The 27,456-nt window shown below is 37.4% G+C and overlaps 1 long non-coding RNA gene across 1 annotated transcript; it reads right to left on the bottom strand.

Moving 5' to 3' along the window:
• Positions 1-810: 810 nt before the first annotated feature.
• Positions 811-23,536, bottom strand: LOC140696063 (uncharacterized). The gene is made up of 2 exons (XR_012072056.1): positions 23,109-23,536; positions 811-2,254 (listed from the first exon to the last, which is right to left on the bottom strand). It is a non-coding gene; the product is annotated as an uncharacterized lncRNA (long non-coding RNA).
• Between the last annotated feature and the right edge of the window lie 3,920 nt (positions 23,537-27,456).

The following is a 27,456-nucleotide window of genomic DNA, read 5'->3' as shown; positions in this document are numbered from 1 at the left end:
TTGTAGAAAGTCTCTTCGAGATGATGTAATAACTTGTGGTGTTGAATCTGTTACTGGAAATGCTTGGCAGCAGGGGGGCCTTGCATATTTAAAATATTTGAGTTATATTTCTGTAAAAGAATATGTCCAGTTTCTGCAAATGTCCTTGCTTTCTCTGTACTCTTGGTGCAGTGTCTGCCCCCTGGTTATTGCTCAGCACACTACCTACCACACAGACTTGGTCAGAAACGCCTTGTTCATTATAGAAGTTACTTGATTCTGTGTTATTGGTGGCTGAGCAGAGAATCAAGTTTTATGAGGATATAGAATTATTTAGTTCTGACAGTAGCTCTTGGGGAAAAAAAAAAAGGCCTACAACTTACCTACTAAATACCTCCAAGGCATGATAAAATATGTGTGTCAGTAGCCATTTTGCTGAAATGAAACAGAATGTTTAAGGCAGTAGTCTAGGGTCCTACGATGTTTCTCATTTCTGCCAGTGCAAAGTCGTCCTCTGATTTTGAGCAGGAACCCAGAGTCCCTTGCGTCTGCTGCTAACGGGTCTGTTTCCCCTCCTTTACTCCCCTCAGCACTGACTCGGAAGTTGGAGAGGTAGATGTGTGTTGTGCTAAAACCGTCCACCTCACTGGATGGTATGAGGCTTAGTGGTAGTGGGTGTTAGCAGTATTGAGCGCCTGTTCTTGATTCATCTTTCTATGTGCACTATTATTTTATGGTGCTGTCTCATTAAGTAGCAAGATGATCGGGTTTTAAGAAAGGAGATAACTAGAAAGAACCCTAAAACATCGGGTGATTATATTAAATAACATATAGTGATACTTTCATTTATTTATTTTTTTATTAATAGACTATTTTTTTAAAGCAGTTTCAGGTTTCCAGAAGAATTGAGCAGAAAATAAGAGAGTTCACACATAGCCCTCCCCACTCACCCATATATACTCCCCTACCCTCAACTTCCCTCGTCAGTGTGGCATATTTGGTACAATCGATGAACCAACATGGACACATTATTATCAGCCAAAGTCCAAGTTTACATTAGGGTTCACTCTTGATGTTGTACATTCTGTGGGTTTTGACAAATGCATAATGACATGTAGCCACCACTATAGTATCATACAGAATAATTTCATGGCCCTAAAAATCCCTTGTGCTCCATCTATTCACTCCTCCCTCCCTCTCCCCAAACTCCTGGAAACCACGATCTTTTTATTGTTTCTGTAGCTGTGCCTTTTCCAGAATGTCATTTGGTTGGAATCGTACAGTTTGTAGCCTTTTCAGACTGGCTTCTTTCATTTAATAATATGTCTTTTAAGTTTCTTCCGTATCTTTTATGGCTTGATAGCTGTTTTTTTTTAATGCACATATATTTTTAATTTACATATATGTACTGTTCATTGTTTCTAAGAATGTTTAGAGCTTAAGCTTTTTAAAATTACATAGTTATCAAAAGAATAAAGCCAACCACAGAGTAAGAATTAATTTAAAAAGATACATACACCCTGCTATTAACAGCAACATTATTTATAATTGCCAAGATATGGAAGCATCCTAAGTGCACGTCAGTAGTTGAATAGATAAAGAAGATACAAGTCACCCATAAGAAAGATGGATATTTTGCCTTTTGTGGCCCTTTATTTTTTTTCACTTCAAAAACCAGAATTTTATAACCAGCATAAACATTTCCATTACCTCAAAAATACCAAAATACCTAGAAATAAACTTAACCAAGGAGGTTACCTATACTCAACCTAAATGACACAAAGACATGGAAAGATTTCTTGTGCTCTTGGATTGGAAGAATCAACACTATCAAAATGGCCACACTACCCAAAGCAATCCACAGATCCAGTACAACCCTGGTCAAAATACTCACGACAGACAATAGGTCACTATCTTCCTAAGAGGGTGTGTTAGTTTGCTAGGGCTGCCATAATACAATATTCAAGACTGGGTGGCTTAAACAACAGAAATGTATTTCCTCACAGTTCTGGAAGCTAGACGTCGAAGACCAAGCTGTTGTTAGGTTTGGTTTCTTCTGAGGCCTCCCTCCTTGACTTGCAAGTGGCTGTCTTCTTGCCATGTCCTCACGTGGCCTTTTCTCTGTGCACAGCTCCCTGGAAGCTTTTTGTGTGTCCAAATTTCCTCGTCTTACAAAAGGGCCTGTCCTTTCCATCAGATCTGGGAGCATTCCTACAAGCAACAGCAAAGCAAGGTCCTTTTTGTACATAAGTCATCCAGTGTTGGTTTCTGTTACCTACAAGAAGAAAAACATCCTGATAATACCAACCATATTAATAAGATTTCCAGACAGTTTGCATCGCTATATGACTCTCCTGCTGCCTTTTCAGTAAATCAACCCCCGTTATGCCAACAGAGAATAGAGATGTCTTTGCAAAGCTAAAGAGCTTTCCAGACTGAGGCATTAGGATGAATGGAGATTTAACTACAAATGGCTACTTCTTTCTGCAACTGAAAATCAGCAAAACATTGAGAACTACAGTCCTCAGATGTGATTACATACCGATCTAGTTTATTCATATTTGCACTTGTATATGCACTGAATCTATCTGGAGCCCGTTGGTCCTTCATAAGCACATCCTGGTTGGTCCCGGGAAACTCTTAAAAAAGCAGATTCTCTGTCCCCTCTCTCAGGACTATATCAGCAGCTCTGGGGGTAGGACCCAGTCTGTGTTTTTTGGTTTCGTTTTAACAGTCTGTGTGTTAGTAAACCCTCCAGGTGATTCTGTGGCTCACTGAAGTTAAAGTGCCTTGGGGCGAAGGAAAGGCTCAAACAGAGCCGGATGCAGCACCTTAGTAACAGACTTTCCTCTTGGTGAGAGAATATAAGAAACCCTTAAAAGCATCCCTCGACAGGTCTTGTTCTAGCCGGGCCAAAGCCTCATTCCTCCCGCAACCCCTAGCGCTTCTTGTCTGCTGTCTCAAGAAAAAGAGTAGTGGTCATTAAAAAAAGGCAGGAGGTCTGAAAATAGAGCAGTGCGGGTCATTAATGCGAAGCCCGCACCCCCATTTCCGACTATGTGAGTGTTTTATTTGCCCTGGAGGCACCACTTCTCACACATTTGGCTTCTCTCTTTAAAAGGAACCCCAACTAATCATTTTCTTGTGCTTCAATGCACTAGTCTCTCAAGTATTCTTTTTAAATTGAGTGAAGATTAAACCTAATGCACACAGTTCCGTAATAACATTTCTTTTAATGAGACCCATCTTGTAATGGAAAGAACTGCCCTACTAAATTAAAAGGAGGGAAATATATAAAACACATAATCCAGCGCATGAAACCAAAAACCTAATTTACTCATTCATTTCACTGGACAATGTGATGACGCATAACAGGAACATGAGAAAATGAAGTTGTGTTCTTGCCTCCTCCTGCCATTTCCCCCTTTCTACTTGGAAAAGGTCAGCTTGAGAAAAACTTGACCTTAACATTTACTTCCCAGTAAAGTAAACTGGTGAAAGCAAATATTTTTCATGTCCTATTAATCTGAAAATCTAATTGTAAATTTAAAAAAAAACTCATTTAATGCCATCTTTTTTATTTCAAATGTCTTTAACTTCAAAAAAAATTATTTTTAGCCAGACTGGGATGAATTCCAAGCAGTTTCAAAATTGCTATCAGAATAATACTTTACTTATAGGTTAAAAAAACCAAGTACATAATCTGCAGTGTTTTATGAGGTTATTAATTTGAATTATGGAATTCTAATTGCTTAGGAGATTGTCCATAAACCACTGCTGTCCTCCGGCAGGATGGAAAAAAACACAAAGTAGTCCCACCAGGAAGCTTGGAAGCTTGTCAGAACCTACAAATGTTTCTCAAACTTCATGGTTTCTTTCAGTGCTTTGGGTATTTTGCAACAGCCCTGATCAAAGGTAACCATGACCTCAGAGGTGTGTATGTGTGTGTTTAGCTTTTTCTTTTCTTGGCATGCTTTATGCACACTGAAAAGCTGACAATGTAAGAGGCCAGAACTATGTCAACTCCTCTAATAATGAAGGTGTGTTAGTTTTATAATGATAATTAACTGTAGGTTATTGATGTGTGTGTGTTTACTTGCAGGCATGTGAAAGCACACATGGATACAAGCACTTACTTTGTTTGCATGTGATAAAATAGCCTTGTGGTTTCCAATTTTTAGTCCAGCCTTGTGAAAATGCAGATTGCTCCAAATTTATTTATTGGTATATAATACACTGAGATCACAAATCCTGTTTTGAGATAGATTTTCTATGAAAGATAACCAGCTCGGTAATTTGTTTTCTTCGAGTTTTTTTCATTGCTTTAAACAATGTCTGTTCTCTTAAGATTTCACAATCCTGATAAAAAGTTCTTCATTCTGTTCATCTCATCACTCAGTTGACCTGTGTGCAGTTTGGACTGTGTACAGGAAATAAGATTAATTTTGAGCTTGTTTCCATAAAACTACAGGAGGTCCAGCTACAGACCACACAAGATAAATATAAAGTAGTGGGGCAACATTATAATCATAGTAGTGAGTTTTTAAATGCCTGTACCAGCAGAGGAAACTTGTCCAGAGCTAAAGAAAAAAAAAAAAAAAAAGGAAAACAACTTGAAATGACAGAGTTTTATATAAACTTCTTATGGGAACACCCTTACTTTCAGCACTTTGTATCCAGAATTTATTTCCTGTTGGACTCTTGATGTAAGTTACAAATACTAATTAACAAACTCATACCATACTCTCTGGGTGGTTAAAAAGAAAATTGGGTGGGGATCTCGGTAGTTCATAGAGTTTTAAGTATGGCCACTTGGCCCAGTCAGTCAGATCCACAGTGTACTGGAAAGGAAGGTATCTTTATTCAGGCATCTGTGCAAGTTGGTGGCTTTATTGGACTAACCACGATCTTCCAGACAGTGAGACCAACCATTCAGCCACAGTGTCTCTTAATTGGCTTTGTTTGGTTTTGGTGTTGAAGTAGTTTTCCTCCAATGAGTAGGTGGCTCAGTGAGAAATCCAAAAGAAAACAGCCTCTAAAAGAGCTTTTGGTAGGTTTTGGAAAGATGACGAGAAGAAGCGTTTTCCTGGAGTAAATATTATTCCTTGGAACAAATCAAGGTATTGACTCTAACAACAACAACAACAAAAAGTTCAGAAAAATTCTATACAGCAGCAATTGGGATCACTTCTGAGAAATCACTTTGTAGTGACATTAAAATAGTAAATACTCAACTTGATTTATAGCTGTTTTCTCTTTTGACTGAAAATGTCCAATGTATGTGGCTTGAATACATGTTCTTGTCTCAAATGCTCTACCACACACATTTCCACCTACTGTGAAGGCAAACACATTTTGACTAATGTTATTGCTTATGAAAATTTTCCCTGTGACTTGAAATCCTACCTCTGTGTTTCCTTTTAAACGTTCACATTTATAAATGGGCAATTGTTAAACCACTTACTATTTCTCTTAGAGTTACCATAATAAGGGTGATCCAGTAAGTAATGTAACCTTTCCGATACTATGATTTTTCCATTTACTGCTTGAGAACAGCACTTAGGAAAAAAGAATCCTTGAGAGTGGGAAATTTTTAAGAATGATTCTTAGATGCCAAGGCCACTCATTAACATTTCTCCAATGAGAGTATTTCAAGTTGTCTGAAGTTGTGTTTCATACAAAAAAGCAACTAAGGTAAAACTTGTCTGCTCTTATATTTTAAGACCACTGGCGAAATGCACGCTCATTTAGCTGCGCGTAGGGACTCACACAAACAGAATAAAACTACACCAGCCTATTCTTCCAGCATTGCAGATGTAAGTTAGCCAGAGCACTCCCTTAAAAGTAAGACATCACTCTCAAAAACTACTTTTATATGTGGTATTTTAGACTGCGTTATATGGAAAGTGAAGTGTTTTATGAGTAAGCCCCACTCCCGATGTGGGCGGTGAATCCCGGAGGAGATGAGCAAGTCTCTGTCTCTGATTCGGTCTCAGAGCCAATGCTACAGGATTCTCCATTCAATCACAATCTCAAAAAGCTTTGCAGACCCAGTGGGACCTGTGACTGGCCAGGTTGTTGTAAGGTGCCAGGACTGAGGTTTCTGACCAAGGCCAGTGCCTCAAATAGCCTGATGCTGCTAGATGCTCCAACGGAGACCTAAAATCAGCTGGAAAACTGTTAATAATAGCATTCTAATGAGACTTCCCCCAAACATCAAGGCAAACCACTACAGGGGAAGGAAGCATGGGAGGGGCAGGCTGTGATGGAACAACCCAGAGTTCAAATTAGGACTGTGCCAAGTATTGACTGCATGACTCTACAAGTGTAGCTAAATTTTTCTGAGTATCATGCAGATTCTGAGTAACACGGTTGTGCTGGATAGTATGCTAGGTCTCTCAGCTAATTCACCTTTCTGTATTCTGCTTTGTTATGGTGGGAGCTGGGGCTCTGCCAACTGCGTTTCTTCATTGCCAGCTGGCTTCTTGTTAGGTGATCCAGAAGAAGGGGAAGGGGAGGGGAAAAAACCTTCCTTTTTACCTTTGGCTTGCAATTCTCATCGCTTCTCCTCCCAGCAGCAACAGTTGGCCCCAGTTCTCAGCTCCTGTTGGCACTTACAGGATGAGGCTAGTGGTCATATACACATCAGACAGGTGCTGACTCCTCCTTGAAAGCCTTATGTCCCAGCCCCTCAGCATCCATTATGTGAGCTTCTATTTTCTGATTCTATTTTTTAAAAAATCTTTATTATGGTATAATTCCCATACAGTAAACTACATATATTTCAGATGTACAATTTGATGAATTTTGATAGGTGTATATACCTATGAAAGCACCACCACACTCATGATAGCAGACATTTCCATCACTCCCCAGGAGGTGCAAATTTTGACCTCCCAATTTATCCCTTCCCACCCCCTTTAACCCCTGGTAATCATACGTTTATTCTCTATGTCTGAGAGGCTGTTTCTTTTTGTAGGTAAGTTCATTTGTGTCCTTTTTAGATTCCACGTATGGTATTTTTCTTTGTTTTTCTGGTGTACTTCACTTAGAATGACAGTCTCGGGGTCCATCCAAGTTGCTGCAAATGGCATTATTTTATTATTTTTATGGCTGAGTAGTATTCCATTATATATGTATACCACAACTTCTTTATCCAGCCATATGCTGATGGACATTTAGGTTGTTTCCATGTCTTGGTTATTGTATATAGTGCTGCTATGAACACTGTGATGTATGTGTCTTTTCAAATTATATTTTTCTCCAGATAATATGCCCAGGAGCAGGATTGCTGTATCATATGGTAAGTTTATTTTTAGTTTTTTTGAGGAAGCTCCATACTGTGCTCCATAGTGGCTGCACCAGTTTACATTCCCACTAACACTGTTCCCTTTCTCCACACCCTCTCCAGAATTTATCATTTGTAGACTTTGATGATGGCCATTCTGACCTGTGTGAAGTGATAGCTCACTAAGGTTTTGATTTGCATTTCTCCGATAATTAGTGATGTTGAGCATCTTTTCATGTGCCTATTGGCCATCTGTATGCCTTCTTTGGAGAAATGTCTGTTTAGGTCTGCCCAATTTTTGATTGGATTGCTTTTTTTAAAAATTATTTTTATATTAAGCTGTATGAGCTGTTTGTATATTTGGAAAATCAGTTTCTTGTTGGTCGCATCTTTTGCAAATATTTTCTCCTATTCTGTAGGTTTCCTTTTAGTTTTGTTGATGGTATCTTTAGTGTGCAAAAGCTTTTAAGTTTAATTAAATCCCAGTTGTTTATTTTTGCTTTTATTTCCATTACTCCAGGAGCAGGTTTGAAAAAAAAATTGCTGTGATTTATCTCCAAGAATGTTCTGCCTATGTTTTCCTCTAGGAGTTTTATAGTATCAGGTTTTACATTTATGACTTTAATCCATTTTGAGTTTATTTTTATACATGGTGTTAGAGAATATTCTAGTTTTAGTCTTTTACATGTAGCTGTCTAGTTTTCCCAGCACCACTAATTGAAGAGACTGTCTTTTCTCCATTGTATATTCTTCCCTCCTTTGTCATAATTGACCGTAAGTGTGTGGGTTTACTTCTGGACTTTCTCTCCTGTTCCATTGATCTGTGAATCTGTTTTTGTGCCAGTACCCTACTGTTTCGATTGTTGTAGCTTTGTAGTATAGACTGAAGTCAGGGAGTGTGATTCCCCCAGCTCCATTCTCCTTTTTCAAGACTGTTTTCGCTATTCAGGGTCTTTGTGTTTCCATACAAATTTTAACATATTTTGTTCTAGCTCTGTGAAAAATATCATTGGTAATTTGATAGATTGCATTGAATCTGTATATTGTCTTAGTACAGCCATTTGAACAATATTGATTCTTCCAATCCAAGAACATGGTATATATCTTTCCATCTGTTTATGTCATCTTCAGTTTCTTTCATCAGCCTCTTACAGTTTTCAGAGAAGAAGTCCTTTGCCTCCTTGGGTAGGTTTATTCCTAGCTATTTTCTTTGGGGTGATGTTTAATGGGACTGTTTCCTTAATTTCTTTTCCTGCAACTTCATTGTTAGTGTATAGAAATGCAGCTGATTTCTGTATATTAATTTTGTATCTTACAACTTTACCAAATTCATCGATGAGCTCTAGTTTTCTGGCTGCTGCTTTAGGGTTTTCTATGTATAGTATCATGTCATTCATGAACAGTGACAGTTTTAATTCTTTTTCAGTTTGGATTCCGTTAATTTTTCTTCTCTGCTTGCTACAGCTAGGACTTCCAAAACTATGTTGAATAACAGTGGTAAGAGTGGGCATCCTTATCTTGTTCCTGATCTTAAAGGAAATGCTTTCAGCTTTTTGCCAGTACGTATGAGGTTAGCTGTGGGTTTGTCATATATGGCCTTCATTATGTTGAGATATGTTCCCTCTATGCCCACTTTCTGTAAAGTTATCAAAAATATATGTTGAACTTTGTTAAAAGCTTTTTCTGCATCTACTGAGATGATCATAGTGTTTTTTTTCTTCATAGTGTTTTTTTTCTTCAGTTTGTTAATGTGGTATTTGATTGATTTGTAGATACTGAAAAATCCTTACATCCCTGGGATAAATCCCACTTGATCATGGTGTATGATCCTTTTAATGGATTGTTGGAGTTGATTTGCTAGTATTTTGTTGAGGACTTCTGCATCTATATTCACAAGTGATATTGGCCTGTAATTATCTTTTTTTGTGGTACTTTGATTTTGGTATCAGGGTGATTGTGACCTCAGAATGAGTTCAGAAGTGTTCCTTACTCTGCAGTTTTTTAAAAATAGTTTCAGAAGGATAGGTGTTAACTCTTCTCAAAGGTAGAATTCACCTGTGAAGCCATGTGGTCCTGGACTTTTGTTTTGTTGGGAGTTTTTTAATTAGTGATTCAATTTCAGTACTGGTAATTGGTCTATTCGTATTTCCTATTTCTTCCTGGTCCAGTCTTGGCAAATTGTACCTTTCTAAGAACTTGTCCATTTCTTCTAGGTTGTCCTTTTCATTGGCATGTAGTTGCTCATAGTAGCCTCTTATGGTCCCTTATATTTCTGTGGTGTCAGTTGTAACTTTTTTCATTTCTGATCTTATTAATTTGGGTCCTCTCCCAAAGTAATTGATGAGTCTGACTAAAGGTTTATCAATTTTGTTTATCTTTTCGAAGAAGTAGCTTTTAGTTTCATTGAACTTTCCTTTCTTTCTAGTCTATGTCATTGATTTCTGCTCTAATCTTTATGATTTCTTCTACTAACTGTAGGTTTTGTTTGTTCTTTCTCTAGCTGCTTTAGGTGTAAGGTTAGGTGGTTTACTTGAGATTTTTCTTTTTTCCTGAGGTAGGCCTGTATTGCTGTAAACTTCCCTCTGAGCTCTGCTTTTGCTGATTCCCAGAGGTTTGGGACTGTTGTGTTTTCATTTTCATTTGTCCCAAAGTGGTTTTTTATTTTCTCTTTGATTTCTTTGGTGGTCCATTGGTAGTTTAATATCATATTGTTTAGCCTCCATGTGTTTGCAGTTTTTGCTTTTTTTTTTTTTTTTTGTAGTTGATTTCTAACATCATAGCATTGTGGTCAGAAAAAATGCTTGGTATGATTTCAGTTTTCTTAACTTTATTGAGGCTTGCTTTGTGGGCCAGCATGTGATCGATTCTGGAGAATGCTCCCTGTGTACTTGAGAAGAATGTTTATTCTGTTGCTTTCAGGTGGAATTGTCTATAGATACCAGTTAAGTCCAGCTGGTCTAATGTGTCATTTAGGGCCTGTACTTTCTTACTGATTCTCTGTCTGGATGATCTATCCATTGATGTAAGTGGGGTATTAAGGTCCCCCACACTATTATTGTGTTACTGTAGATTTCTCCTTTTATATCTGTTAACAATTGCCTTACATATTGAGGTATTCCTATGTTGGGTGAATATTTACTTAAAATTGTTGTGTCTTCTTCTTGAGCATTATGTAGTATCCTTCTTTGTCTCTTATAAAGATCTTTATTTTAAATCAATTTTTTTCTGATGTAAGTATTGCTACTCCAGCTTTCTTTTGGTTTCTATTTGCATGGAATATCTTTTTCGATCCCCTCACTTTCAGCCTGCATGTGTCTCGAGCTCTGAAGTGAGTCTCTTGTAGACAGCATATATACATGGGCCTTGTTTTTAATATCCATTCAGCCAGTCTATGTCTTTTGGAGTGTTTAATCCAATTACATTTAAGTAATTACCAATATATACGTTAATACTGCCATTTTGTTCATTGTTTTGGGTTTGCTTTTTTTTTTTTCTCTTACTTTTGTTCTCTTTTCTTGTGGTTTGATGACTGTAGAGTTACATTGGTTTGTGGTTACCATTAGGTTTTCGTATGTAAGTCTATATAGATAGATAATTAGGTTTTCGTATGTAAGTCTATATAGATAGATAAATAGATCATATAGATAGATATATGATTGTTTTAAGTTGCTGGTCTTTTAATTTCAAATGCATTCTAGATACCCTGCATTTGTACCCTCCTCCCCTCACAACTAATTTTCTTTTTCTAGTTGTGGCCTTTGCCTTTTTTACCTAGAGAAGTTTCTTTAACATTTGTTATAAAGCTGGTTTGGTGGTGCTGAACTCTTTTAGCTTTTATTTATCTGTTAAGCTTTTGTTTTTTCCATATCTGAATGAGAGCCTTGCTGGATAAAGTATTCATGGTTGTAGTTTTTCCCTTTCAAAACTTTAAATATATCATGCCACTCCCTTCTGGCCTGTAGCATTTCTGCTAAAAAAAAAATCATCTGATAACCTTTTGGGATGTTAATATTTTCTCCTTATCCTTAATTTTTGTCAGTTTGATATCTATGTGCCACAGTGTGTTCCTCTTTGGGTTGATCCTGTGTGGAATTCTCTGTGCTTCCTGGACTTGGGTGACTGTTCCCTTTCCTAAGTTAGGGAAGTTTTCAGTTATTGTCTCTTCAGATATTTTCTTAGGTCCTTTCTCTATCTTTTTCTGGGACCCCTATAATGCAAATTTTAGTGTGCTTCATGTTGTCCCAGAGTTCTCTTAAACTCTCTTCATTTCTTTTCTTTCTTTTTTCTTTGTTCTGTGGTAGTGATTTCCACTAATCTTCCTTATAGCTCACTGATCCGTTCAGCCTCATTTAGTCTATTCTTGGTTACTTCGAGGGTATTATTCATTTCAGTTATTGTATTCTTCAATTCTGTGTATTCTTTATATTTTCTAACTCTTTGCTAAAAACTTCCCCCTGTGTATGTATACTCCTGAGTTCTCTGAACATCTTTACCATCATTACTCTATAAACTCTTTCTTAGATAGATTGCCTATCTCCTCATCACTTACTTCTTCTGGAATTTTGTGCCTTGGCCTGGAAGATACTCCTCTGCTGCTTCATATTATCTAATTTTCTATTTTTTTTTTTTTTTTAGGTAGGTTAGTTATATTTATTGACCTTGGAGAGGTGGCCTTCTGTGGAAGATGTCCTATGTATCCCAGCAGTACACTCCTCTCTTGTCACCCAAGGGTCAAGGTCCAGCCGGTCTTGGGGTAGAATTTGGCCTGTGTTTGCAGATTCTTTCCACAGGCTTTGGGATTGTTGTTTTCTAACTTCTGGTTATCTGCCTTCTGTAGATGAAGCTGGACTAGGTGCTTATACAGGTTGCCTGGCAGTGGGAGTCTGTGCCTGCCAACTGCTGGGTAGACCTTGGTCCTGGCCCTCTGGTTGGTAGGGCTGTGTTTAGAGGCAGCTGTGGACTCAGGAAGTCTGCTGATGGATGGGGCTTGCATACCCCCCCAATATGTTGTTTGGCCTGAGGCTTCCCACCACTTAAGCGTACAAGCTGTTCGTTGGGGCTAGGTATTGGTGCTAATGACTCAAGCAATAAGTCAGCTTCCAGGAAAGCTCATGTAGATGAATACTCCCTGAATGTCTGCCACCAGCTTTTATGTCCCCAAGGTGAGTGACAGCTGACCCCTACCTCCCAGGAGACCCTCCAAAACCAGCAGGCAAGTCTGGCCCAGGTTCTGCCCTTGGACTTGGTGCACGTGAGATTCTGTGTGGGTTTACTAGGAGAGTGAAGTCTGTTTCCCCCAGTCCTGTGTGGCTTCTGGAGTTAAGCCCTGCTGGCCTTCAAAACCACATTTTGGCGTCTCCTCCTCCCACTGGCAGAACCCTGGGCTGGGGAGCTTGATGTGGGGCTCACAACTCTCACTCCTGTAGGAAGGCCTTTGCAATATAATTTTTCTCCAGCTTGTGGTTCCCTTTTTATGTTTCCAGTTGAAGAATTTTTTCACTAGGTTCTAGTCTTTTTTTGATGGTTGTTTAGCAGTCAGTTGTGGTTTCTTGTAGTTGTGAGGAGAGTTGAGCTCGTGTTCCTACTCCTCCACCATCTTGACTGGAAGATCTATGTTCTGATGATCTTAACTTCTTTCCTTTACTTCCCTAGCCTTACAGATGGAGCCTGCTTCCTGGACTTCTCCCATCTTCCTTTTTTTCTCATTCAGCTACCAACATCTATGCATGTGACTACCTAGATTAAATTTTCTCTGTTGAAGTATCTGAGTGGTTTCTGTTTCTCTAGTTTGTCCCTTACTGATAAAATGTGAGACAGTGCTACCTACTAAATTTTTTTTTGCATAGATTAAGTGAGGAATTGCATTTCAAATGCCTGTTACAAGGCTTGGCTCATAACATAAATACGTGACTTCTCTCCATTTATATAAGCTGTGTCCTTGGCAAAATTCCACTCTCCCCCAATACAATATTTGTGCAAGTTGCAGCTTTAGATATATTTGACTTGGGAGAAGAACCCTGGTTTTCTAACTCTCAGCAGTCTCTATGTAATCATAGATGCAATTTATGACCACAAGCCCCCTGATGTTAGTCTCTGACTAGAAATCTTATCACCCCATTATCAAGTATAGTCAGTTTACAATGTTGTCAATTTCTGGTGTACAGCATAATTCTTCAGTTATACATGAACATACATTCATTTTCATATTCTTTTTCACCATAGATTCCATGATATTGAATATATAGTTCCCTGTGCTATACAATATGAACTTGTTGTTTATCTGTTTTATATATATTAGTTAGTATCGGCAAATCTCTTCCATCCTGGTGACCATAAGTTTTTTTTCTAAGTCTGTGAGTCTGTTTCTGTTTTATAAATCAGTTCATTTGTGTCTTTTTAAAATTTTTTAGATTGCACATATAAGTGATATCATATGGTATTATTTTTCTCTTTCTGGCTTACTTCACTTAGAGTGACAGTCTCTAGGTCCATCCATGTTGCTGCAAGTGGCATTATTTTATTTTTTATGACTGAGTAGTATTCCATTGTATAAATATACCTGAAGTTCTTTATCCAGTTATCTGTCAGTAGGCATTTAGGTTGTTTCTATGTCTTGGCTATTGTATATAGTGCTGCTGTGAACACTGGGGTGCATGTATCCTTTTGAATTAAGGATCCCTCTGGATAATTGCTGGATCATGTGCTAAGTCTATTTTTAGTTTTTTGAGGAATCTCCATACTGTTTTCCATACTGTTGGAATATAGTACCAAACTATATTCCCACCAGCAGTCTAGAAGGGTTCCCTTTTCTCTATACCCTCTCTAGCATTTCTCATTTGTGGACTTACAGCAAGGTAGGAGGATACAAGCTTAACATACAGAAATCAGTGACATTTCTTTACACTAACAGTGAAATATCAGAAAAGCAAAGAAACAATCCCTTTTAAAATAGCATCCAAAAAAGTAAAATACTTAGGAATAAATCTGACCAAGGAAGTCAAAGACATATGCAGAGAACTACAGAACATTGACTAAAGGTGACTTTTAAAAAAATGGAAAGTTATCCCATGTTCTTGGATTGGAAGAATTAATATTGTTAAAATGGCCATACTTGACAAAGCAATCTACAGATGTAATGTGATCCCTATAAAATTACCCAGAACATTTTTGACAGAACTAGAACAAATAATCCTAAAATTTATATAGAATCACAAAAGACCCAGCATTGCCAAAGGTATACTTAAGGAAAAGAATGAAGCTGGTGGAATAACCCTCCCAGACTTAAAGACAATACTACAGAGCTACAGTCATCAAGACAGCATGGTATTGGTACAAAAACAGACATATGGACCAATGGAACAGAACAGAGAGCCCAAAAATAAACCCACAAACTTTTGGTCAATTAATCCTTGACAACAGAGGCAAGAACATACAAAAGAGTAAAGACAGGTCTCTTCAGCAAGTGGTGTTGGGAAAACTGGACGGCTGCATGTAAATCAATGAAATTAGAATATGCCCTCACACCATACACAAAAATGAACTCAAAGTGGTTTAAAGACAAGACACTACAAAGCTCTTAGAAGAAAACATAAGCAAAACATTATCCAAAATAAATCTTAGCAATGTTCTCCTAGGGCAATCTACCCAAGCAATAGAAATAAAAGCAAAAATAAATAGGACCTAATTAAACTTAAAAGCTTTTGTACAGCAAAGGAAACCACAGGCAAAACAAAAAGACATCTATGGAATGGGAGAAAATTTTTGCAAAAGATGAGACTGACAAGCCCTTAATTTCCAGAATATATAAACAGCTCTTACAACTTAATAATTAAAAAAAAAACCCAATCCCAAAATGGGCAGACCTCTAAACAAGCAATTCTCCAATGAAGACATACAATGGCTAAATAGGCACATGAAAAATGCTCAGTATCACTAATTACCAGAGACATGCAAATCAAACTACAGTGAGGTATCAGCTCACACTAGTCAGAATGGCCATCATTCAAAAGTCCACAAATGGTAATTCCTAGAAACTCTTTACATCTCTTCTCCGTCACAAGGGTGCAGCACTTTTGGGGAAAAGACTTATTCTGTCACAATGTTGATAGGTCCAGTAAGTAACATATATATACACAAACCAACAAATGAACCAGACAGAACAGCCCTTGCTGTAATTTTCATTTTCACAAAGTATCTCCAGAACTGCATCTGAAGTCAACACAATTTAAAAGGGCAGGTGCAAAATGAGCTTTCTAGGCTGCATCTTCACACACACACATAGAGAGTATGGTTTATTGTCCAAGAATGTCAGTGATCAGCTTTGGTTTATTTAAAAACTGGAAAATGTAAGTTTGTAAAATTATATGTGAAGATTTGGTAACATGACTGTCTTCAGAGCAGTTAGTCCCATTTTTAAGCAACAACTGATGTGAAATTTCAAAATATTTGCATGCTGTTAAAAATTCATAACTTTCTAAATTTAAGTTACTTTGAAAACTTGGCTTGCATGGTCTCCTAATTCTCTGAAAATTTTTTAAAAAATTAAAGCTACTAAGTTTAAGAGTTCATCTTTTTTTCCCTTGGAACAAACTGCTGGTTCTGTAAGTCACTTTCAGCTGTAGATGATTTTACCTACTCCCAACATGTAAACAGAATACTAATATTTCTGATATACTCTGGTATGTGTCCTAGTTTTCTACTGCTGCTGTAATGAGTCACTACAAACCCAGTGACTTAAAATGATGCAAAGTTATTATCATACAATTCTAAAGGCCAGAAATCCAAAAATGGTTCTTATTAGCTAAATTCAAGGAGCCAATAAGGCTGCACTTTTCCTGGAGGCTCTCAGGAATACTGTTTCCTTGCCTTTTCCAGGTTTTAGAGGCCGCCCACTTTCCTTGGCACAGGCCCCTTTCTCCATCTTCAAATGAGCAACAGCAAGTTGAGTCCTTCCCACACCACATCAAGGCAAACTTTCCTCCACAGTCACATTTCCCTCTGACTCTCTTCTGAGTCCTTCTTCCACTTTTAAGGACCTGGTGAGTATACAGGGCCCATCTAGGAGAATCTCCCTATCTCAGTGTCCTTAACATAATCACATTGGCAAAATCCCTTTTCCGCATATGGTAACACGTTCATAGGTTCCGGGATTATACACTTTGCTTTTCCACTTTTTGGAGAAATTCTTGCGAGATGTTCATCTAATCCGGCATCTGATGGGTGCATAGTCCTCCAGTTAGGACACTTGAACATTTCATTATATTCCTAACATTTTTAAAGCTACTTTTAAAACTAATAGTTTTTACATGAGATAAAGAGGTGTATGTAACCACTTAACTCACTATCAAACTATTATTTTTGCTGATATGAAGCTAAAGAAAAAAATGTTCAATTACCTAGGGTATTTATCATTTTCAAATTGTATATTCTCTTTATTCATAAGATGCCTCTTCGAGTGTGTAGAAAAGTATAAATCAGCAGTATTTGCTAAATAATTGGATTACATATTAGTCACGTATAAACAAGCACAGAGACCTCTGGAGTGAGATGGCTTACAATGGCTTTTCTTGTGAACATTTAAAATAAAACTATCGGTATATGTTATGTAATATAATCACCCAACATTTTAGGATTCTTTCCAGCTTGAGCCTTTCCTTCACCCCAAGGCACTTTAACTTCAGTGAGCCACAGAATCACCTGGAGGGTTTACTAACACACAGACTGTTAAAACGAAACCAAAAAACACAGACTGGGTCCTACCCCCAGAGCTGCTGATATAGTCCTGGGAGAGGGGACAGAGAATCTGCTTTTTTAAGAGTTTCCCGGGACCAACCAGGATGTGCTTATGAAGGACCAACGGGCTCCAGATAGATTCAGTGCATATACAAGTGCAAATATGAATAAACTAGATCGGTATGTAATCACATCTGAGGACTGTAGTTCTCAATGTTTTGCTGATTTTCAGTTGCAGAAAGAAGTAGCCATTTGTAGTTAAATCTCCATTCATCCTAATGCCTCAGTCTGGAAAGCTCTTTAGCTTTGCAAAGACATCTCTATTCTCTGTTGGCATAACGGGGGTTGATTTACTGAAAAGGCAGCAGGAGAGTCATATAGCGATGCAAACTGTCTGGAAATCTTATTAATATGGTTGGTATTATCAGGATGTTTTTCTTCTTGTAGGTAACAGAAACCAACACTGGATGACTTATGTACAAAAAGGACCTTGCTTTGCTGTTGCTTGTAGGAATGCTCCCAGATCTGATGGAAAGGACAGGCCCTTTTGTAAGACGAGGAAATTTGGACACACAAAAAGCTTCCAGGGAGCTGTGCACAGAGAAAAGGCCACGTGAGGACATGGCAAGAAGACAGCCACTTGCAAGTCAAGGAGGGAGGCCTCAGAAGAAACCAAACCTAACAACAGCTTGGTCTTCGACGTCTAGCTTCCAGAACTGTGAGGAAATACATTTCTGTTGTTTAAGCCACCCAGTCTTTGGTGTTTTTTAGGTTTGCCAGGGGTGCCATAATAAAACACCAAACATACCATCTCAGGAAAATGGTGAACCGTTGTCTTGGGTATCAGAGATAAAGGTTCCACAGTGTATTCGAAAGCTTGATCATGTTTTTTGTTTTTTTTTTAAAATGACAAAAACGCTCTAAATTTATTTAAATACATTCCAGCTTTTGAGCCTTCTGTGAACACGGAAATCATCTGGTTGGTAAATCTGTAATACAGCCACTGACAATGCTTGAAGATAACAACTGTTCCTCTTTTCTCTAGACTTAACAATGCTGATATATTTCACTGGTCCTCATAGGACGTATATTAACTTGGTAATATATGATATTAAACCCTGATCATCTGTTTTACTCTTCTTTGGGATTTTCTCAAGTTACCCCAAGGCAGGGCCTCAAATGGACTGCCCACATGTCACGTGGCAAAATAAAAAGATGTAAAAAGCCATAAAAAGATGTAAAAAGCCAGCCACTGGCTGATTTTTTTATTTTCAATAATTTAACAATTAGATCAAAGTTTCGATAAGTATACAAACAACTCTTATTTACCCTTCACTAACATTCCCCCAGATGTTAAGATTTGACTGTCTTTGACTAGCTTTTCAATTTTCCACGGACTGTCGTCTCTGTAGGTACCTGTTCCTGATGATTACTGATGTCATGTTTATTACAGGCTTTACGTTCTAGTTCCCTCTTCTGTCTCAGGATGTTTATGGTTTGATGGTCCCCTCGAAGTCCATTTCTATTTCAGTAATCTCAGCCTTCCCTGTTAATGTCAAATTCCTCAAGCTACTTCAGTATGGAGCACTTGCAACTCTGGGATGAATTTACTCCATCTGCAATCACAATCTCAAAAAATCAACCCCATGAAGTGATTACATTATTCTCATCTGAGATAGGAGAAAATAGATCACAGACAGATTAAGTAACTTGGCCAAAAGGAATCACCAAACCATGCTTTTTGCTTTAAGCAAAACTGGGCTACATACACAATGGTCTTTAATTAACTTCTGACTTTCAATATTCATTTAAAACTAACTGATTTTTCTAAACATCAACATTTCATTTCAAAAACACTGTTCACGGGGGAGACTAAGAGAGCACTGACTGGTCACTGGTGGAGGCCTTAGTGGAAAACACATTTGCATATGGTTAAATAATGCCAAACTTCTCAAGGCTTTCGGCAAAGTAGGTGTAAAACAGGAGGGAAATATGTCCTGGGTGTTTTTGATGATTCAACCAAGTTAATAGCTCTTATATTTATCTTAATGATTCTTTTGAATTTTGCATTCTGCTCAATAATATACTTGTGCTTACTTTATGTTTACATGCCATTAGTTACATTTAGAGATACTGTTTTCTATATTCCCTAGTTGTTAGATAAGATACCGTTGCAATTGACTTTATGAATTTTAAAAATGAAATGGATTGAAATGAGGGAGGTTCCATGAGCCAGAAATATCTTCTGGTGCTACAATAAAAATGTCCCTAATGTTTCCAAAGAGTCAGTTCAAGACAGTGTATATTCAAACCATTGCTGGAAATTTTATGAGTTGTGGGTACATTGGAGCCATACGACAGGGCTGAAATTTCTCTGCTCCACTGGGAGTTCTCTTTTACCATCTCTAGCATATACTCATCAAAGGATGCTTTAGTGAAGAAAGCTGAATGATGATGTTATTCTTATCTTTACAAAGACATGGTAAACATCATTACTTTTAATTGAACTGAAGTGCTCAAATGCCTCATCATCCACACAGCAATTCTCCTAGATCAGCTCTCAACATTCATTTTAACTGTACTGATCTTGTCATATGCAGTAACAACCTTGAGAATGTCTTCTTGCAATCATTGATTGAATTATTTAGCCTTGAAAAAGTATCTTCTAGATAAGCCAATTTTGTTAAAACATCCTTTATCACTGAGAACAAAAAAGAATTAATTCATCTTATCCAAAAGGTTGACCTTTCACTGAATGTGTTCATTTTCCTTTCTGTGAGGAAAATAATCACTGGAGCCAGGGTCAGAAAATAATGGTCCTCCTTCCTGCTTAAGCATGTGAGTTGCGATTTTCCAGATTAAGCTGGAGCTTGTCTGTGTAGTAAGTTTTCAAAGTCACTTCTATTGTTTTTTTCTCTTCAAAATGATACTCAAATCACTGCCTCCCCCCCTTTTTTTTAACTGAAAGTTTCCATTTTTACCACCCCATTGAGCTCACAGAGGAAATTAGGAGGCGTATTGTTTGAGGTGAGTATTCTTGGTAAATGCTGCAGTAGCTGCTGGGTCATTCACAGTAAGTGACACCCTTGATGCAGGTTACCACTCCCTAAGTTCGATACAGGCACCTTTTTTCAGCTTGGTTGCCTCTTTTTGATCCAAAATAGACTTAGAGCCCGTTCTGTAGGCATGGCTATCAAATATTCTCCAGTTACATGAGCTTCATCTTTTAAAGTATTTTTGAAAATGACCTTGAAGTTAACTTTGAAAGATATTTATTTGCGTATTTTTGCTGAATTGCTCCCAGCAAAGTCTTTTGAAAGTCTTTTGATTTGGAAAAATTTCTAGTGATTATTCTCCAAATTGTGTTAAAATTGTGTTAACTGGGTTTTAAATTATGCTGTGGAAGTGATAAAGACCATTTTGTGTTGAAGTTTTCTAGTAAAAAGTTTTCCAGGTTTTAGGTTTGTTATTCCTCTATAGTAAAAAACCTCATATTTTAAATAAATGTGAAAATGTATTTTATTTTGCTAATGGTTAGCACTTACAGGGTAGTGTTATAATTTTATTAAATGTCATACATACTATGACTCTCTGGAAAAATGTCCCATTTGAAAGAATTCTCAATACCTTGATTTTTCAGTTTTTAAAATAATGTAGAAATTGCAAAGTTTTAAGGCTTTTAATTAAAACTTTCTTTTTAAGCCAATAATTTATACATTGATCTCAAAATAAAATTAAGAATTACTACCTTTAAAAGATAAATCAAGAATGATTTTTGGTTATTTTATGATATTGTGGTACTTACTATGGTGGAAATCATAGCTAAATGTAATTGTATTCATGTCTGTCTAGATCATAGATTGAAATAATTAACGTTGTGCTTTTTATTTCCCAACTGCTTGTTTGTGACTTTCCTAGTTAGCTAGAGGCATTCCATGTTGCCTCCAAGAGAAGCAAGTTTTTTTTTTTCTTTTAGTAGTGGCATTTTTTTTTTTTTTAGTATAAAGAAATGCTACTGATTTCTGTATGTTAATCTTGAATGACAATTTTACCTCTTCTCCAATTTGGATCCCTTTTAAGTAAAGAAACAATCCCCTTTAAAACTGCATCCAAAAAAATAAAATACTTAGGGTATTAATTTGACCAAGGAAGTAAAAGACTTAGATGAAGACTAATATGTGGAGAACTCCAAACCATCAACTAAGGAAATAATATTGTTAAAATGGCCATAGTACACAAAGCAATCTACAGATTTAATGGAATCCCTATAAAATTACCCAGAACATTTTTCACAGAACTAGAACAAATAATCCTAAAATTTATATGGAATCACAAAAGAAATACTGAAGAAAAAGAATGAAGTTGGAGGAATAACCCTCCCAGACTTGAGGCAATACTACACAGCCACAATAATCAAAACAGCATACTATTCGCACAAAAACAGACATATGGATCAATGGAACAGAACAGAAAGCCCAAAAATAAGCCTACAAACTTTTGGTCAATTAATCTGATAACAGAGGCAAGAACATACAAGAGAGTAAAGACAAGTCTCTTCAGCAAGTGGTGTTGGGAAAACTGGACGGCTGCATGTAAATCAGTGAAGTTATAATATGCCCTCACACCATACACAAAAATAAATTCAAAATGGCTTAAAGATTTAAACATAAGACAAGACACTATAAACCTAGAAGAAAACATAGGCAAAACATTCTGTGACATAAATCTTAGCAATGTTCTCCTAGGGCAGTCTACCCAGGCAATAAAAATGCAAAAATAAACTTACAAACTTTTTCACAGCAAAGGAAACCATAAGCAAAACAACCCATTTGCAAAAGATGAGACTGACAAGGCCTTAATTTCCAGAATATATAAACAGCTCATACAACTTTATAATAAAAAAACAAAGAACCCAATCCAAAAATGGGCAGAAGACTTAAGCAATTTTCCAACGAAAACTTAGAAATGGCCAATAGGCACATGAAAAAATGCACAATATCACTAATTATCAGTCATGCAAATCAAAACTACAATAAGGTATCACCTCACACCAGGCAGAATGCCCATCATTCAAACGGCCACAAACGATAAATGCTGGAGAGGGTGTGGAGAAAAGGAAATCCTCCTGTATTGTTGGTGGGAGTGTAGTTTGGTGCAGCCATTATGGAATACAGTATGGAGATTCCTCAAAAGACTGAAAATAGACTTACCATATGATCCAGCAATCCCAATCCTGGGCGTATATCCAGAGGGAACCTTAATTCAAGAAGATACATGCACCTCAGTGTTGATAGCAGTACTATATACAGTAGTCAAGACATGGAAACAACCTAAATGTCCATCAACAGATGGCTGGATAAAGAAGCTGTGGTATCTGTATACAATCAAATACTACTCAACCATAAAAGAGAATAAAATAACGCCATTTGCAGCAACATGGATAGACCCGGAGATTGTCATTCCAAGTAAGCCAGAAAGAGAAAGAGAAATGCCATATAATATCATTTATATGTTGTATCTAAGAAAAAAAGATGCACTTACTTTTAAAACAGAAACAGACTCAGACATAGAAAATAAACTTTTGCTTACCAGGGGGGAAGAGGGTAGGGAGGGATAAATTGAGAGTTCGAGATTTGCAGACACTAATATACATAAAACAGATAGAAAAACAAGTTTATACTGTATAGATATTCAATATCTTGTAGTAACTCATGAAAAAGAATATGAAGATGAATATATGCATGTTCATGTATGAAGCATTATGCTGTACACTGTAAACTGACTTACTCTACTTCAATAAATATATATATGTATGTATGTATGTATATACACACACACACAAACTGGCATTTAAAAGACCTCCAAGTGCTGTTTTTTTTGACATCCAGATCAGGATTTTTAGAATCAAAAAGGGAGACCTGAGGGAAGCATGTGTTAGATTTGCATCAGTGGAGTTAGGAAAAGAAAGATCTAAGGATTCTCCTTACCTCAGAAGGCTGTGTAGTCTGGTGGTGAATGGACTGAAGGCAAATGAGAAGTTAAAGGCAGGAAAAGTTTAGTGCATGGAGAGCCATGTGGAGAGATTCAGGGTCAGCAATAGGAAACTCACCAATATTCAGTTCCAGGAAGCCATCCAATATGGTCCACTGCTCCATGGCCCTTTAGGGAAGTCACTGGTTTCAACCCTGTGGGCTGTGCACCGTTCCTTCATAGCAGCCTGCATATCCTTAACGGTCATCCAGCAGAGGGCAGCTTACCTCCTCTGAAACTTGGCTGAGTCATCAGTCTGCCTTTGTAGATACATCTTCAGCACCTCTTTTTTTTTTTTTTTTTAAAGCAGATTGGGTAACTCATAAGCCTCCTGAAAACAGAGTATAATCTTTAACAACCAAGGAAACAGGCAAATATAAAAAGGAAGTACATGGGAGGAGCCTTTAAACTCATGAATTCTGTCCTCATTACAGAAAGCATTTTATTGAAAGTAGTTGTGGCAGAAGAGCCAATGACTGTGAATGTGTGTGATCAAAAGCCAAAAAGCAGAACAGTGGCTTCTGGCTATTACACTAGTCTATAAAACAAAGGGAACGCCTGGATGAGCTGCCAATGAGAATTCTTTTCAAATTTCAATGTTGCAACTTCCTTGGACAGACAAGAATCAGTCTCGTGGGCCAGTGACACTGGGAAAGTCTGGTCTTCTCCCAGCAGCATTCCCAACTAGTGATGTAAACTGCGTGCTGCTTTTCTACTTATCACAAAAATACTAGATTTCTTATTTAGTCCCAGCATACTAAAATAGTCTGTTCTTCGGGCTTTCATTTAAAAAAAGCAAACAATTACCTGACATGGAATATGCATTCTGCTGATTTTTGTGTATGTATGTGACAAACACCTCAAAGACATTAACAACACAACAATAAAGCTGAAAAGAGTCTGTCCTAATAACTCTGTGGTAAAATTAATGTTCTAGGTACATACATCTTGCTGCTTCTATGGGTTGTGCCCCTGGGAGGGCAACACCAGGGAACACGTAGGCCCCAGTTTAAGAGACCATTCAGTCCCATGGCAACAGTAATATTTACGATCTGAAATCCCAATCTGTCCCTTCCCATAGATAAACAAGATTGTACTGTGTAGCACAGGGAAATATATACAGGATCTTGTGATGGCTCACAGCGAAAGAGAATGTGACAATGAATGTATGTATGTTCATGTATAACTGAAAATTTGTGCTCTACACTGGAATTTGACACAACATTGTAAAATGACTAACTCAATAAAAAATGTTAAACTTAAAAAAGTACTATTTACAGAGAATAGCTAAAGGTTAAAATGAAGCTATTTTTATAGGTTTCATGAGAAGAAATACAGATTTCTGAAAGGTGTTTTATTTTTATTTTTTTAAACAAGTCAAAGTCTAAAAACTTTAAAATAAATCTCATTTGAAAATGAATGTTATTGGGGCCAGGCTAATGACTCAGGATGGAAAAATAAATGGATCACATATTCTTCCAGTCCATACATTGTAAAGCCAGTTACCCTGCATATCCATTGCTTATTTCCTGCATATAGTAATTCTTCTCATATTTTACTGTCCTATTAAAATGCCATCTCCACCAAAGAGGCTTCCTGGATGCTTCTGCCTGGAATTAGTTATTCCCTCCTGTGTTTCTTTATAGAATGACATTTGGTATTTTTCACATAGCACATTATTTGCTAATTCACATTTAACTATTTATGTGTGTGGCTGATTTGTTTGACCAGAATGAGAGAGCCTTGAGGACAGGGACAATATAACACCCAATTCTGTATCCTCTAGACACAAAGGACAGCACACATTTTCTGTAAAAGGCTATGGGAAACATTTTAGGGTTTGTGGGCCATGTGTGGTCTCTGTCTCAAAACTCCCATTTTTTTTTTTACAACCATTTAAAAATGTAAAAATAATTTTTAGCTTGTGAGTTGTAAAAAAATTAAGTTGTGTATCAGATTTGGCCCTTGGACTGTAGTTTTTCAACTCTTAAGAGTATTTAGATTTAGCAATGCATATAACAGAAAATAAAAAATTTCTGTAAAGGGAATGAGTAATAATAATAAATAATTACTATTAAGTAAAATACTGGATTATTCAACAACAACCTTATTCTAATCAGCATTCTAAAAAACATTTGCACCTCCATTAAACAAATTTACCAGGTCATCTTCTTTCCCCCCCAAGAACTGCTTAGTCATAAAACCAACAGAATTGATATCTTTTTCCTGCTAAAATTTAGTTAATTCTTATTATCTGGGGATATGTGGGATGATGGACGTTCAAAAGCTCATATTCCATGCGTGCATAAGATCTATATACAGCAAAACAATTTTTAAAATATAAAATAGAATGTTGTCAAGGAACACAGCTTAAATTCTTTGAGTTCTTAAATTATGAACCCATCACTAAATATTTATTGAGTCATTCCTCCCACACGAGGGAAGCTTTATGATTACTTCTGTTTAAGACATAGAAAGCTATAGAGTTAGTCACTCCTTCCCTAACAATGACAGAGAGGCAGACAATCTTAAGAAATAGTAACTTTTTTTGAACCCAGCAGAGACCCGAGGTTACAACACAGTGAAAGGAACTGAGTTCCAAAGAGGGACACTAAGATGTTAATGAACTTTTAATAAAGGCCAGGTGTGGGCTAGTGTATCAGGTTTAGAGTACCTGAGAGCTCCCGAAGCTCCCCTTCAAGACCCCCCACTGAGTGCTCTTGAAAAATACTAGACAGAGCTGGAGATGGGTCAGAACCTGCTCCCTGACTCCCACATACAGAAAGTGACTGCCTGTCACGAGGCTGAGGTATCTTCCCAGGATCAGCATCTCAGAAGAAGTAAAAGGCTTCTGAGAAAGGGGTAAGAACCCTGCTGTCCTCAGGGCCATTATGGCAGAAGGGACAGAAATGAACTATCTGTGTCTTAGGGAGGGCTACTTCTTGGACCAGACAGCAAACAAAATCTGTTTCCAGTAAAGCCCTTCTGCTTTTAGAGGAGAGACAAGGGAACCTCTTGGGCAAAGACTGTAATAATACAAAGCAGATTTCTTCCGGTGCAAAGGGAAGGAGTTAAACTCTTTTGTCCTCGAACCTCCAGAGATACAAGGTAGACTTTGGTTGCCTTAAGAATCAAGAGGCAAGAACACAAAGAAAGCCCCACCCCAAGGGCGCAGCTCAAAGACCCTAGGTCTTGTAGCTCAAGGACTAATAGCTAACATTAAAACTAGAACAAAACAGAGCCTGCCCAGCTGCTGTGGTGAGTCTAGCACTGACTAACTAGCAATTAACAAGTCTACCCATGGGGAAGGAGTGAGAGGAGAGGTTCGCAGACTAAGGCCTCTGTGCCAATCCCAGCTAGCAGGCTGTTTTTGCAAGCCCTGTGAGCTAAGAATAGTTTTCCCAGTTTTAAAGGATTATAAAATAAAATGAAAGAATATAAGACAGAGATCATATGAAGCCTCAAAAGCCTCATTATTTACTGTCTTTACAGAATAAATTTGCCAACCCTTGGACAAGAGCATGGAAAAAGACTCTTCTGTTGCAAGTGCAAAAACTTCCAAAAATGAAGGTGGAGCGAAACACTGCAGCACACCATACCCCACCTGAAGTACTATAATAAGAGGCAACTACTAAAGAAATTGGAAGCAGTGTACTTGTGGCGTACTGACAGTAACGGTGGCAGCACAGAAACCTATGCCTTGCTTACCTAGCTCACTTAACTACTAACTGGACCCACCCCTTCGTATCAATAGCCTGGTAGAAAAAAGAAGCATGCCAATTTCTAGGTTTAAAAATTATTTACCTCAGTATCTTTTTTTTTGATTCTGCATACAATTTCCCTGTTTCAATGAAAAAAAAACATAAGATACAAAAATTAGGAAGGAAAAATAACCTATTTTCAAGTGATAAAGCAGTTAACAGAATGATAATTGGAGATGACCTATATATTAGAATGATCAGAAAGTAACAAGAACTAGAATCAAGATGGTAACTTACTCAGTTTTTTAACTGGATGGAAAACATGGATGAACAGAAGCTGGAAAAGGCAACAGACTTACCCTCATCCTTCCAGAGGGAATGCAGGCCTTCTGACCCTTTGATTTTAGCCTGGTAAGACCTAGGTTGGACTTTGGATCTCCAGATGGTAAGATAATAGTTTTATATTGTTTTAAGCCACTAAGTTGATACAGCAGCAACAGGAAACTAGTATGAAAATAGATACGAACTCTTTAAAAATATTATCAAATCAAATCTAGCAATGTACAGAAAGGATTTTACATTATGACCAAGGATAGTTTATACCAGGAATGACATGACGGCTCAGTGTTTGAAATATCAGTCAATGTAATACATCATATAGGGAATAAATAGAAAAGAAAAGAAAAGACAAAGACCACATGCAGTCCTCCCAGTACAGGCAGTGTG

Source organism: Vicugna pacos, chromosome 4 (genome assembly GCF_048564905.1).
Source record: "Vicugna pacos chromosome 4, VicPac4, whole genome shotgun sequence".
Taxonomy (NCBI): Eukaryota; Metazoa; Chordata; class Mammalia; order Artiodactyla; family Camelidae; genus Vicugna; species Vicugna pacos.
Note: the sequence above shows the minus strand (reverse complement) of the source record. Positions and strands in the feature narration are given on the sequence as shown.